Source organism: Piliocolobus tephrosceles, chromosome 16 (assembly GCF_002776525.5).
Source record: "Piliocolobus tephrosceles isolate RC106 chromosome 16, ASM277652v3, whole genome shotgun sequence".
NCBI lineage: Eukaryota > Metazoa > Chordata > Mammalia > Primates > Cercopithecidae > Piliocolobus > Piliocolobus tephrosceles.
Genome location: NC_045449.1, coordinates 25,549,350 through 25,559,937, shown reverse-complemented (window position 1 = coordinate 25,559,937; position 10,588 = coordinate 25,549,350). Strand labels below are relative to the sequence as shown.

At 43.9% G+C, this 10,588-nt stretch overlaps 1 pseudogene across 1 annotated transcript; it reads right to left on the bottom strand.

Annotated features, from left to right (window-relative positions):
• Window positions 1-378: 378 nt before the first annotated feature.
• LOC111520250 lies at window positions 379-10,149 on the bottom strand (annotated as a pseudogene). Its single transcript, XR_004228541.1, has 3 exons — window positions 9,982-10,149; window positions 2,748-2,984; window positions 379-2,336 (listed from the first exon to the last, which is right to left on the bottom strand). The product of XR_004228541.1 is annotated as a heterogeneous nuclear ribonucleoprotein U pseudogene (transcript).
• Window positions 10,150-10,588: the final 439 nt, after the last annotated feature.

Below are 10,588 nucleotides of genomic sequence, written 5' to 3'. Positions count from 1 at the left end.
TCTCCTGACCTTGTGATCCGCCCGTCTCGGCCTCCCAAAGTGCTGGGATTACAGGCTTGAGCCACCGCGCCCGGCCATTTAGTTTTCAAAAGGTTCCCTTAGAATGAAATCTTTCCATGCATAGTTGCTTGTTTCCTCAGGAAATATTCTTTGTCTTGGTGAAAAAACATGCATTTTTTGCAGTTTAATTTTATTTAATTTTTAGAGACCCCTAAAAAATTAGACATCCCTGTTGCCTAGGCTGGTCTCAAAATCCTGGGCTCAAGTTATCCTCCCACCTCAGCCTCCTAAGTAGCTGGGATTGCAGGCACGTGCCACTGTATTTTATGTATTTTAAACTCCAAAAATACATTGCCAAATTGCTGTTATGAGGATACATTTTTTTTTTTTTACAACAAGTTTTTTTAATAAGAAATGGGCAAAGCCAGCTTTCTTTTCAGAATCAAAATGCAGAACAAATGGAAAAATTATGGTATTTAACCTTCACAAGTTTGAGCCTCCACAAATAATGCAACCAAGGTTTACATTTTTAACAGCCCTTCTACATACACTCCATCTTCTCTATCTTAGTTCCAAGTTTTGGTTTTCAATCCCAATTATACCAATTCCATTGTTATTTAAGAAAAATCCTTCCCAGTTATTGTCAGAAACTACGATTTAGCTTACCCCCTCCACTACCCAGCAAACTACAGAGAGGATGGAGTGTAATATGAGCAGTACAGAGTCTTAATGCAATTCATGAGGACCATTTAGTCCTTACATGAATCCGGTTGCTAACATTTCTATTATATTGTGACAATGACTCCCGACTGTTATTCTCTGAGAGAAATGGGGGGAGTAAATTCTTAATAAAAGACACCAGGTACAAAGCAACATTTTACTTCTGTTGTGATAAAAAAAAAAAGTCACATTTTACAGATAAAATGTAGAACCCTGAAATACTGACACATTCTCTTATCGTGCACAATGCTGACGTTCTCTTACGATTCACTTTTAAACTGCAATTAAAAATGTACAAAAAGAAAAGAAAAAAAATCAACCCACAAAGCTTCTAAAAAAGGAACCCGCAGGCACTTCCTCTTGTGGAATGTTTAAAAAGTTAGCCTACTAAAGAAACAGTCGACTTCTTGTGAAGGTTTTGGAGAAATATGTATCAGTTCGTTTTATTTGGGTATTCAATTATATCCTTGGTGATAATGCTGACTCCATGGCTTCTGACCCCAGAATTGACCCTGCTGCCACTGGTTGTAGCCCTGAGATTGATTTTTGTAGCCACGATTGTTTCCTCGTCCTCTGAAGTTCTGGTTGTAGTTCCCTCTGTTGGGCATTCCACCTCTGCTGTAGTTCCCTCTGTTTGAATAACTACCACGGCCAGGAAACACAGGGGCAGGAGGGTACGGATAGCCGATTCCACCACTTCCGCCGCCGCCGCCACCTCTCTGTGGCATGTTGCCCCTCCTATTATATCCGCCACGATTCCTAGGGGCTCCTCCTCTGAAATTTCCACCACGCATATTGAATCCTCCACGTCCTCTATGGCCACCACCTCTGTTAAACTGGTTCTTGCCACTCTTATTTTTATTGCTTTTCTTTGAGCCAGTGTTCTGTTTCTTTTCTGGTGGAAGAGCCTTTTTGCTTTCTTCCTTATATTGCTCCAAAAGTTTTTGGGCTTCTTCCTTCTGAAGTTCAACATAGGTTATTTCATCAAAGCACTCAGCTACCTCTGGGAGGGTAAAGTTTCCTTTCATTTTGAGGACCGCATGTTCTGGTAGGTCTTTCCCCTCTACTTCTGCTTTCTTCTGTGTTCTTTGCTTATAGTCCTCATCTTTTGGGCAAACTACAACAGCTTTTCGCTGGAAGCCTGCGAACAGGCACATTTTTCTCCTCTGGGCAGCAGCAGACACATTTGTCTGATCCAGAATAAAATTTCGCTTCTTTCGGGCAGCAATCTCAATAAATTTCCCAAGACACTGTGGGGTTCTCTGCAACAGTGTGTTCAGTTTTCCAGTATCTGCCATTTGCTTCTTAAAACCTGCCACCATCATTTTATCCATAATAGTATTTGTGCCAAGAATGTTGTATTTCCCTGGATTTTCTGCTGCATGCTTAGTAACCCAAGTAGTTTTTCCAGCTCCTGGCAAGCCAATCATCATCACAACTTCACAATCTTTCTTCTCTTCAGGCCCCTTTGGTCCTCTAACTCGATCCTCTAAGGGGACATTCTGGATAAAAGTATACTCTTCAGGTATTGGAAAATATGGCTTTTCCTTCTGACCAAAATTAAATTCAACTGCACAGTTGTGGCAGAGAAATAATGACGATAAATAAATCAAGTGCTTATTTATTTATTTGTGTATTTATTTATTGAGACAGTCTCACTCTATTGCTCAGGCTGTAGTGCAGTGGCGCGATCTCAGCTCACTGCAACCTCAACCACCCCGGGCTCCAGAGATCCTCCCACCTCAGCCTCTCAAGTAGCTGGGACTACAGGTGTGCACCACCACTGCTGGCTAATTTTTTTATTTTCTGTAGAGATGGGGTTTTGTCATGCTGCCCAGGCTGGTCTTGAACTCCTGGGCTCAAGCGATCCACCAGCCTCAGCCTCCCAAAATACTGAGATTACAGGCATGAGCCACCTTCACCCGGCCTGAGTGCTTAATTAAAAGAAAAAAAGAAAAGCCTCGGAGGCCAAAGGTGAAGCACTGGGTGGAAATCGACCTCCAAGCAGGGAGCAGACAACCCAGCACCAGCCTAGGCTCCACATGGGCCTGAGAGAGGGGAAAGGCCACCGACCATCCCTGCTCCATGGGGAAGGCAGCCTCTGACTGTGGCTGACAGGCTGGCAGATGGATAAGGACTGGCTGGCAGGAATGGGCATCCAGCTGCCTCTGCTGCTCCTGTGAGCCAGGGATGATGGTGCCAGTCAGGTCTGCATGGCCATCAACAGGCCAGGTGGCCGGGTCGGGGTCTGTCAGCTCCAGTGGCTGAAACACGCAACAGCATCACCAAACCTAGTCTGAGATAGTCATGAAACAGATTGAAGGGGTGGCCTGCCCCTCCACACCTGTGGGTGCTTCTCGTTAGGTGGGACGAGAGACTTGAGAAAAGGAAATAATACACAGAGACAAGGTATAGAGAAAGAAAAGCGGGGCCCAGCAGACCAGTGCTGTGTTTTCAGAGGACCCACACTGGCACCGGCCTCTCTGTTCCCTTAGTATTTATTGATAATTATCTTTACCATCTAAAAGATAAGGGAGTGGCTAGAAAATAGGATCATTGTAGGGAGGAAATCAGCAGTAAGACATAAGAACAAAAATCCCTGTAACATGAATAAGTTCAAAGGAAAATGCTGTGCCTTGAGATGCATATGCAAACATCTCCATAAACCTTTTAGCAGTATTGCTCCAGCAAGCCCCACCTTATTCCTAAAGGCAGTTTTCTCCTTGCTCGGTAAACAAAGCACACAATGGGTTTTACACCGAGATGTTCCATTGCCCAGGGACGGGCAGGATTTTTAACCAGCAAGCTGCCTTCAGGTACTTGTTTAACAAAGACACATCCTGCACAGCCCAATATCCATTAAACCTTGAGTCACCACACCACATGTCTCTTGCAAGGACAAAGTTGGGGGTAGGGTCACAGATTAACAGCATTTCAAATACAGAACTAAATAGAGTCTCTTATGTCTACTTCCTTCTATATAGACACAGTAACAGGCTGATCTCTCTTTTCCCCACACAGATTTAGAAAAAGACATAGTAATTTTGTTTCCTGTTTGCTTTTTCCAAAAACATTCCTCTCTAAGTGATGTATGACAATGGCTCTCACTTATTGCTCATTTAATGTGTGGCAGGTCTTTTGCTAAATTCTTTTCATATGTGTATTAGTTCATTTAATCATTTATATGTGTGTTAATTCATTTATGAGGTCTTTTCACTGTCATCACTATGTAGATAAGGAGTTTATCTCCAGGGAAGTTAAAAACTTTACCAAATAACTTGACCAAGGTTTAAATGGAGGTCTTACCCAGAGTCAAGTTTAACCACCAGACTGTCTATACGTTTTCTTTAAACAGCTCTTTGGGACGGGATTGACCTTGCTGCAGGGTCTTCCTCTGATTCCCAATTCTTTGGATTCAATCCACATTTAAATCAGTCCTCCTGTCTCTGCCTAAAAAAACCAATGTTTAGAATATTTAAATATTTATTAGGAGTCTCTATCTCTGCAATGGTATGTTTCCCGGATAATTTTTCTGATGAAACCCGAAAGAGAGAGAAAAAGATAAATATTGATTGAAGCCCATATTGTGACAAGAATTTTGCTGGATAAATATGTTTCTTTTCTTTTCTGTTTTCTCTTTATTTTTTATTTATTTATTTATTTATTTATTTATTTATTTATTTATTTATTTATGAAACAGAGCCTCACTCTGTTGCGCAGGCTGGAGTGCAGTGGTGGGATCCTAAAATTTTTTCAAAATATTAGATCACTAGCTACAGTTTAGAAATCCTTCGTCATAAAGAGAGAGTTTTGATGAAATGGAATTTTCTGTAGCATCCATACTTGCTTACATTTACCAAGCCTGTAATCCCAGCACTTTGGGAGGCCGAGACGGGCGGATCACGAGGTCAGGAGATCGAGACCATCCTGGCTAACACGGTGAAACCCCGTCTCTACTAAAAAATACAAAAAATTATCCGGGCGAGGTGCCGGGCGCCTGTAGTCCCAGCTACTCCGGAGGCTGAGGCAGGAGAATGGCGTGAACCTGGGAGGCGGAGCTTGCAGTGAGCTGAGATCCGGCCACTGCACTCCAGCCCGGGAGACAGAGCCAGACTCCGTCTCAAAAAAAAAAAAAAAAAAAAAAAAAACCACAAAGATTAAACTGTTCCCACGTATCACGTTTTGCTGGGCAATTTACCTTTGCTCACTAGGCATTGGCCAGTGGAGAAATGGTTTACATTTGACAGAGGCCTAAAGCACACAATGCATCTCTACTTTAAGTTTTCAAGAAAAAAGTCTGCCCAAACTTTAAAAATCAGATAAGAAACACAGAGAATAGGGACTACCATAAAATCATTTACACAGCTAACTGGGATTAAAGTAGACCTCAGAGCTTTTAGCGGTATCGCCTGACCTCTGCTGGACACAGTTAAGATTGCATAGCTCCCAGGTCCTTGAAAGTAACCAGCAAAATAAGAACCTACTAAAAAATTCAAAAATTAGCCGGGAGAGGTGGTGGGCTCTTGTAGTCCCAGCTACTGGGGAGGCTGAGGCAGGAGAATGGCGTGAACCTGGGAGGCGGAAATTGCAGTGAGCTGAGATCGCGCCACTGCACTCCAGCCTAGGCGACAGAGCGAGACTCCGTCTCAAAAAAAAAAAAAAATTTACAGAATACCTCATCTAAATCCCTCATTTCAGAGATTAAGATAGTAAGATTCAATGAGCTTATGTGACCTACCAAAGAGCACACAGTTACTTATGAAGTACTAGTACCTAGTACCTAGGTACTAGGACCAGTACCTAGAAATGTATTATTGCCCAAAAAACCACAAATGCAAATGTTGATTAACTTCATTGGAATGAATAAATACTCTTTGGATTAAAAGAAATAAGACTGCCCAGGGTTAAAAGGACCGTTTCTTTCAAGAACGAACTCTGCCAGTGTCCCTGCAGAGACACACGGAACCCAAGGGAGGCGCCCAAAGGTCTCTGATCTTCTTCAGCCGGGAGTTTCAGGTCTCCCTATTGAGGCTGTATCTAGAAGAGAAAGCTGAAAGACCACTGAAATATGTAGTCAAATTATTCCACACTTTAATATCTCCAAATGCACAGTGTTAACTAAAGGAGTATAGAGTGTTATATTTGAAAGAACATAAGCTTTGCAGCCATGCAGTTAGTGGCTGCTTACTAGCTGTGGGAGCTTAAGTAAATGACTTAACCTCTCTGAGCTTCAGTGTCCTCAACAATAAAATAGGAATCATTTTGTTAGTTTTCCAGAGAGTTGTTTGAGAATACATGAGATTGTGTGTGTGTGAAAATCCTTAGCATAGTACCTGGTGCTATAGGCCAAGGGGAGTGATAGTGTTTGATTTCTTGCATGAAATTAAATATACACCAGATTTTTTTTTAAAGACTGGGTCTCATTTTGTTACCCAAGCTGGAGTGCAGTGGCACAGTAACAGCTTACTGCAGCATTGAAGTGATCCTTCCACCTCAGCCTCTTGAGTAGCTGGAACTACAGGCACATGCCGCCATGACTAGCTAATTATTTTTTCTTTTAATTTTTTGTAGAAACAGAATCTTGCTATGTTGCTCAAGCTGATCTCAAACTCCTGGCCTCAAGTGATCCTCCTGCCTCCTACCTTAGCCCAGCAAAGCACTGGGATTATAGGTCAGCCACCACGCCAGGCCTAAACCAGATTTTTTTTAAAAAATTGAGACTGGGTCTCACTCTGCTGCCCAGGCTGGAGTGCAGTGGCTTAATCTTGGCTCACTGAAGCCTCAACCTTCTAGACTCAAGCAATCCTCCCATCTCAGCCTCCCAGGTATCTGGGACCACAGGCACCACCACATCAGCTAATTTTTTGTATTTTTTGTAAAGATGGCTTTTGCCATGTTGCCCAGGTTGTCTCAAACTCCTGGGCTCAAGTGATCCAGCCACCTTGGTCTTCCAAAGTGCTGGGATTACAGGCATGAGCCACCATGCCCAGCCCCTATAGCAGATCTGAATGGTGGAAGTTACGCTAGTTCTGTTTTTCTCACCAAAAAAAAAAAAAAAAAAAAGTGCTGATTTATACATTTATCATGGAGAAATACTCAATTCCATATCTCAAAGACCCAATAAAATAATCTAAAACAGACAAGATCTATTCACAAATGCCTTAAAGAGACACTTTAGGCCAGGCACAATGGCTCACATCTGTAATCCCAGCACTTCGGGAGGCTGAAGCAGGTGGATCGCTTGACCCCAGGAGTTTGAGACCAGCCTGGGCAACATGGCAAAACCCCATCTCTACTAAAATAAAAAAAATTAGCCAGTCTTATAATACAGTCTCAAAATTAATTAATTCATTAAAAAATAAAAATGTTAAAAAGAGACACTTTAAATGTTTTAAAACATCGCCACTCCACTATTTTGTTGTTGTTTGCTTTTTGTGGTTTTGCTGTGCCTTCTCCATGATAAAAAAGTGCTCTTAAAACTTGCCAGCTAAATCGGGGGGGCGGGGTCGTGTGTGTGTAAACATTTCATAAACATTTGCTAGGCACATTTCCTTCAAGAAGAGAAGAAACAAGATTTTGTCAATAAGGAACTGTGGATATGATGCCTCCCTGAGTTAATGAAATCAACCCAGACTATTTTTCATTGCCATGAGGGAGGGAGAGTTACACCCCTGTCCCTTTATGGTATTAGAGATTGTCTAGTCCAGTGTGCCCTATGGAACCCTGCAGAAGTCACAGCAGGGCACTACTGAGAAAGTGCCAAGAGGACAGGATTCTCTTAAACCCGAGCAGCACTGCATTGACAAGTTTTATTTTTCTGCTCCCATAAGGAAAATTTGTTTGCATGAAATTTCTTGTGGCTGAAACATATTTGCTGAACACAGATCTAGGTTCATTCCCTAATTTTACATATGAGAAAACTGAGGCTTGGGGAAGTGAAATGACATCACTAAGTTAAAGCAGAGCTGGAAACAGTACTCAACGATCTGTATCAGTCGGGGAACTTGGTTGCTGGTTAGATGCCAATTCTGGATAACCAAAGCAAAGACTCATAGGGGCTTGCAGAATTGACAGGAGCCCGATAGTGAGGCTTGGAAATGGTTGGAACCACGAGCACGCTGGAAGGCCAAGAAGCTGGAGAGAGTTCACAGAGAGTAAATAAATCATCTCATAACCAGAGGAGCCAGTTTGAAAGGTTGATGCCTCTACTGCCTCTTCTGCAATGCATGGCACTAACCTTCTTATATGGTTTGACTGTGTCCCCACCCAAATCTCATCCTGAATTGTAGTTCCAAGAGTCCTCATGTGTGGTAGGAGAGACCTGATGGGAGGTAATGGAATCGTGGAGGCAGTTACCCCCATGCTGTTCTCGTGATAGCGAGTGAGTTCTCACAAGATCCGATGGTTTCATAAGAGGCTTTTCCCCTTCACTCTGCACTTCTCCCTGGTGCCACCATGTTAAGAAGGACATGCTTGCTTTCCCTTCTGCCATGATTGGAAGTTTCCTGAGGTCTGCCAGCCCTGCGGAACTGAGTCAGTTAAACCTTTTTGCTTTATAAATTACCCAGACACAGGTATTTCTTCACAGTAGCATGAGAATGGACTAATACAGTCTTATTCTAGAGTCACTTGATTTAAAGTCCCAGGAGAGAGTCTGTGATTGGCTGGGCTGAAGTTATGTGCTCACACTCTGGCTGAACTGGAGCCAGGAGAGACAGGTCTGGCCCCTTAAGCATCCCTAGTAGGAGCACCAGCCACAATTAGCCACTCACACTGGAATGAAGGGTAATGCCCCAAAAGGAATTTTGGAAGGGGAAAGGGATATGGGCAGCCCAAAGGGCAACTAAAGGGAGCCTGATGGCCCAGAGCAGATCCTGATAACATGGACACTTTGTCTCAAACAGGAAGAGCTGCAGCAGGGAGAAAAGGATCTTTGCTGATGTTGAACATCAACAGGGTAAGCCTCTTTTCTTCAGTTACATTATTGCTACAGTTGTGAGAACCCTAACATTAGTCTCTATACACTCCACCAGCTCATCACTAACTGAAAACTAGTTATTCAATAATCCTATACCCATTGCTGAGCAGCCACTCGTTTAGAATATTTTAAACATAGGTGTAGGTCCAAAGTCAGGATAAAGAATAGGTTGAGCCTTTAGGGAAGTCAGAGTTCTCTGGAGAAACAGAACCAATGGAATATATATCCTCAGGGAGAGGGATTTAATTTTACAAATTGACTCATGCCATTGTGAAGGCTGGCAAAGTCCAAAATCTGCAGGGTCAGCAGGCAGGCTGGAGACCCACGGAAGAGGTGCAGCTGAGCCCAAAGGCAGTCCACTCACAGGATTCCCTCTTCTTCTGGGCAGGTAATCATTTTCCTATTAAGGCCTTCAACTGATTGGCTGAGGCCCACCTACCTTATCGAAGGTCGTCTGCTTTACTCAAAGTCTATTGATTTAAATGTTAATCTCATCTAAAAAATACCTTTATAGAAACATCTAAAATAATGTTTGCTCAAATATCCGGGTATTGTGGCCTAGCCAAGTTAACACATAAAATGACCCATCACAGACAGGTCTCAGAAAAAGACCTGGAAAGGTTTGAATGACTTTTCAGCCAACTGCAGCCACAGCATGACCTTGGGCAGTCACTTTCCTCTCTGAGCCTCATTATCTGTGAAATGAGGGGTTTGAATTGGGTGGTGGCTAAGGGTTTGGGGGATAAAATGGCAAGGTGAGTGTGAACATCTAGTTTATCTCCCCTCCCAGATTCTCACGGGGGAATTTCCAACAGAGTTTGGGATGGCAGGGACTTGGCTCAGACACGGAAAGGAAAGGAGGCAGAGTGCTCCTTAAGGCGTTTCCCACCCAGCACCCATTTCCTTCTGCCCTACAGTATCCCAGCTTTTATTCAGATTCCCACCTTCTCTCACGTAACCCCATGTGCTTCAAGACTGACCTCACCGCCAGCACCAGGGATTGGTCCAATTGGCCTAAGCGGATTTCTATCCCCAACCATTGATTGTTTCAGGAATCCAGGCCTGAGCGAATTCGCACGTGACGTCTCCCTGGACACAGGGATGGGTTCACAAAGGGGTTGGAGTCACTGAGATGTAAGGAGAAGTCTGCTGGCAGCTTCTGGGACATTTCACCCCGGTGCTGAAGAGATCGCTGCCGAAAGAGGCTGTCTTCCTGGGGATGTTGTCAGGTGAGGCCTAGAATTGTGGCAGCCACCTTGCCGCCAGCACAGGGGAACCCTGACAGAGCCCTTCTCCTCTCCTGTCTTGGAGGGCCGGGGGCGGGCCGACCCAGCACGCAGGAGGCCTGCACGGCACAGCCTTCTGCTGAACCAGGCAGCAGCTACACCCCGCGGGGCTTCCTCCCACGTGAGCAAATGCAGGAAAGGACGCTGCAAATCAAAGACGACCATCAGGGAGAAGCAGGAGAAACTCCCCAACTTGAAGTGAATGTATCAACATTTCAGAAAAAGTAGAAAGTGGATGTTGCTGTTTAATCTACTCAGCATCCCTCCCCTACCTCTTTTGATAATTGGCCTCAGCAGGGTGGGTGGCTCACGTCTATAATCCCAGCACTTTGGGAGGTTGAGACAGGTGATCTCAGGAATTCCAGACCAGCCTGACCAACACTGGAAAACCTCGTCTCTACTAAAAATACAAAAATTAGCTGGGCGTGGTGGTGCACACCTGTAATCCCAGCTACTTGGGAGGCTGAAGCAGGAGAATTGCTTGAACCCGGGAAGCGGAGGTTGCAGTGAGCCAAGATCACACCACTGCACTCCAGCCTGGATGACAGAGTGAGACTCTGTCTCAAAAAAAAAATTCTGTCTCAAAAAAAATTATAATAATAAT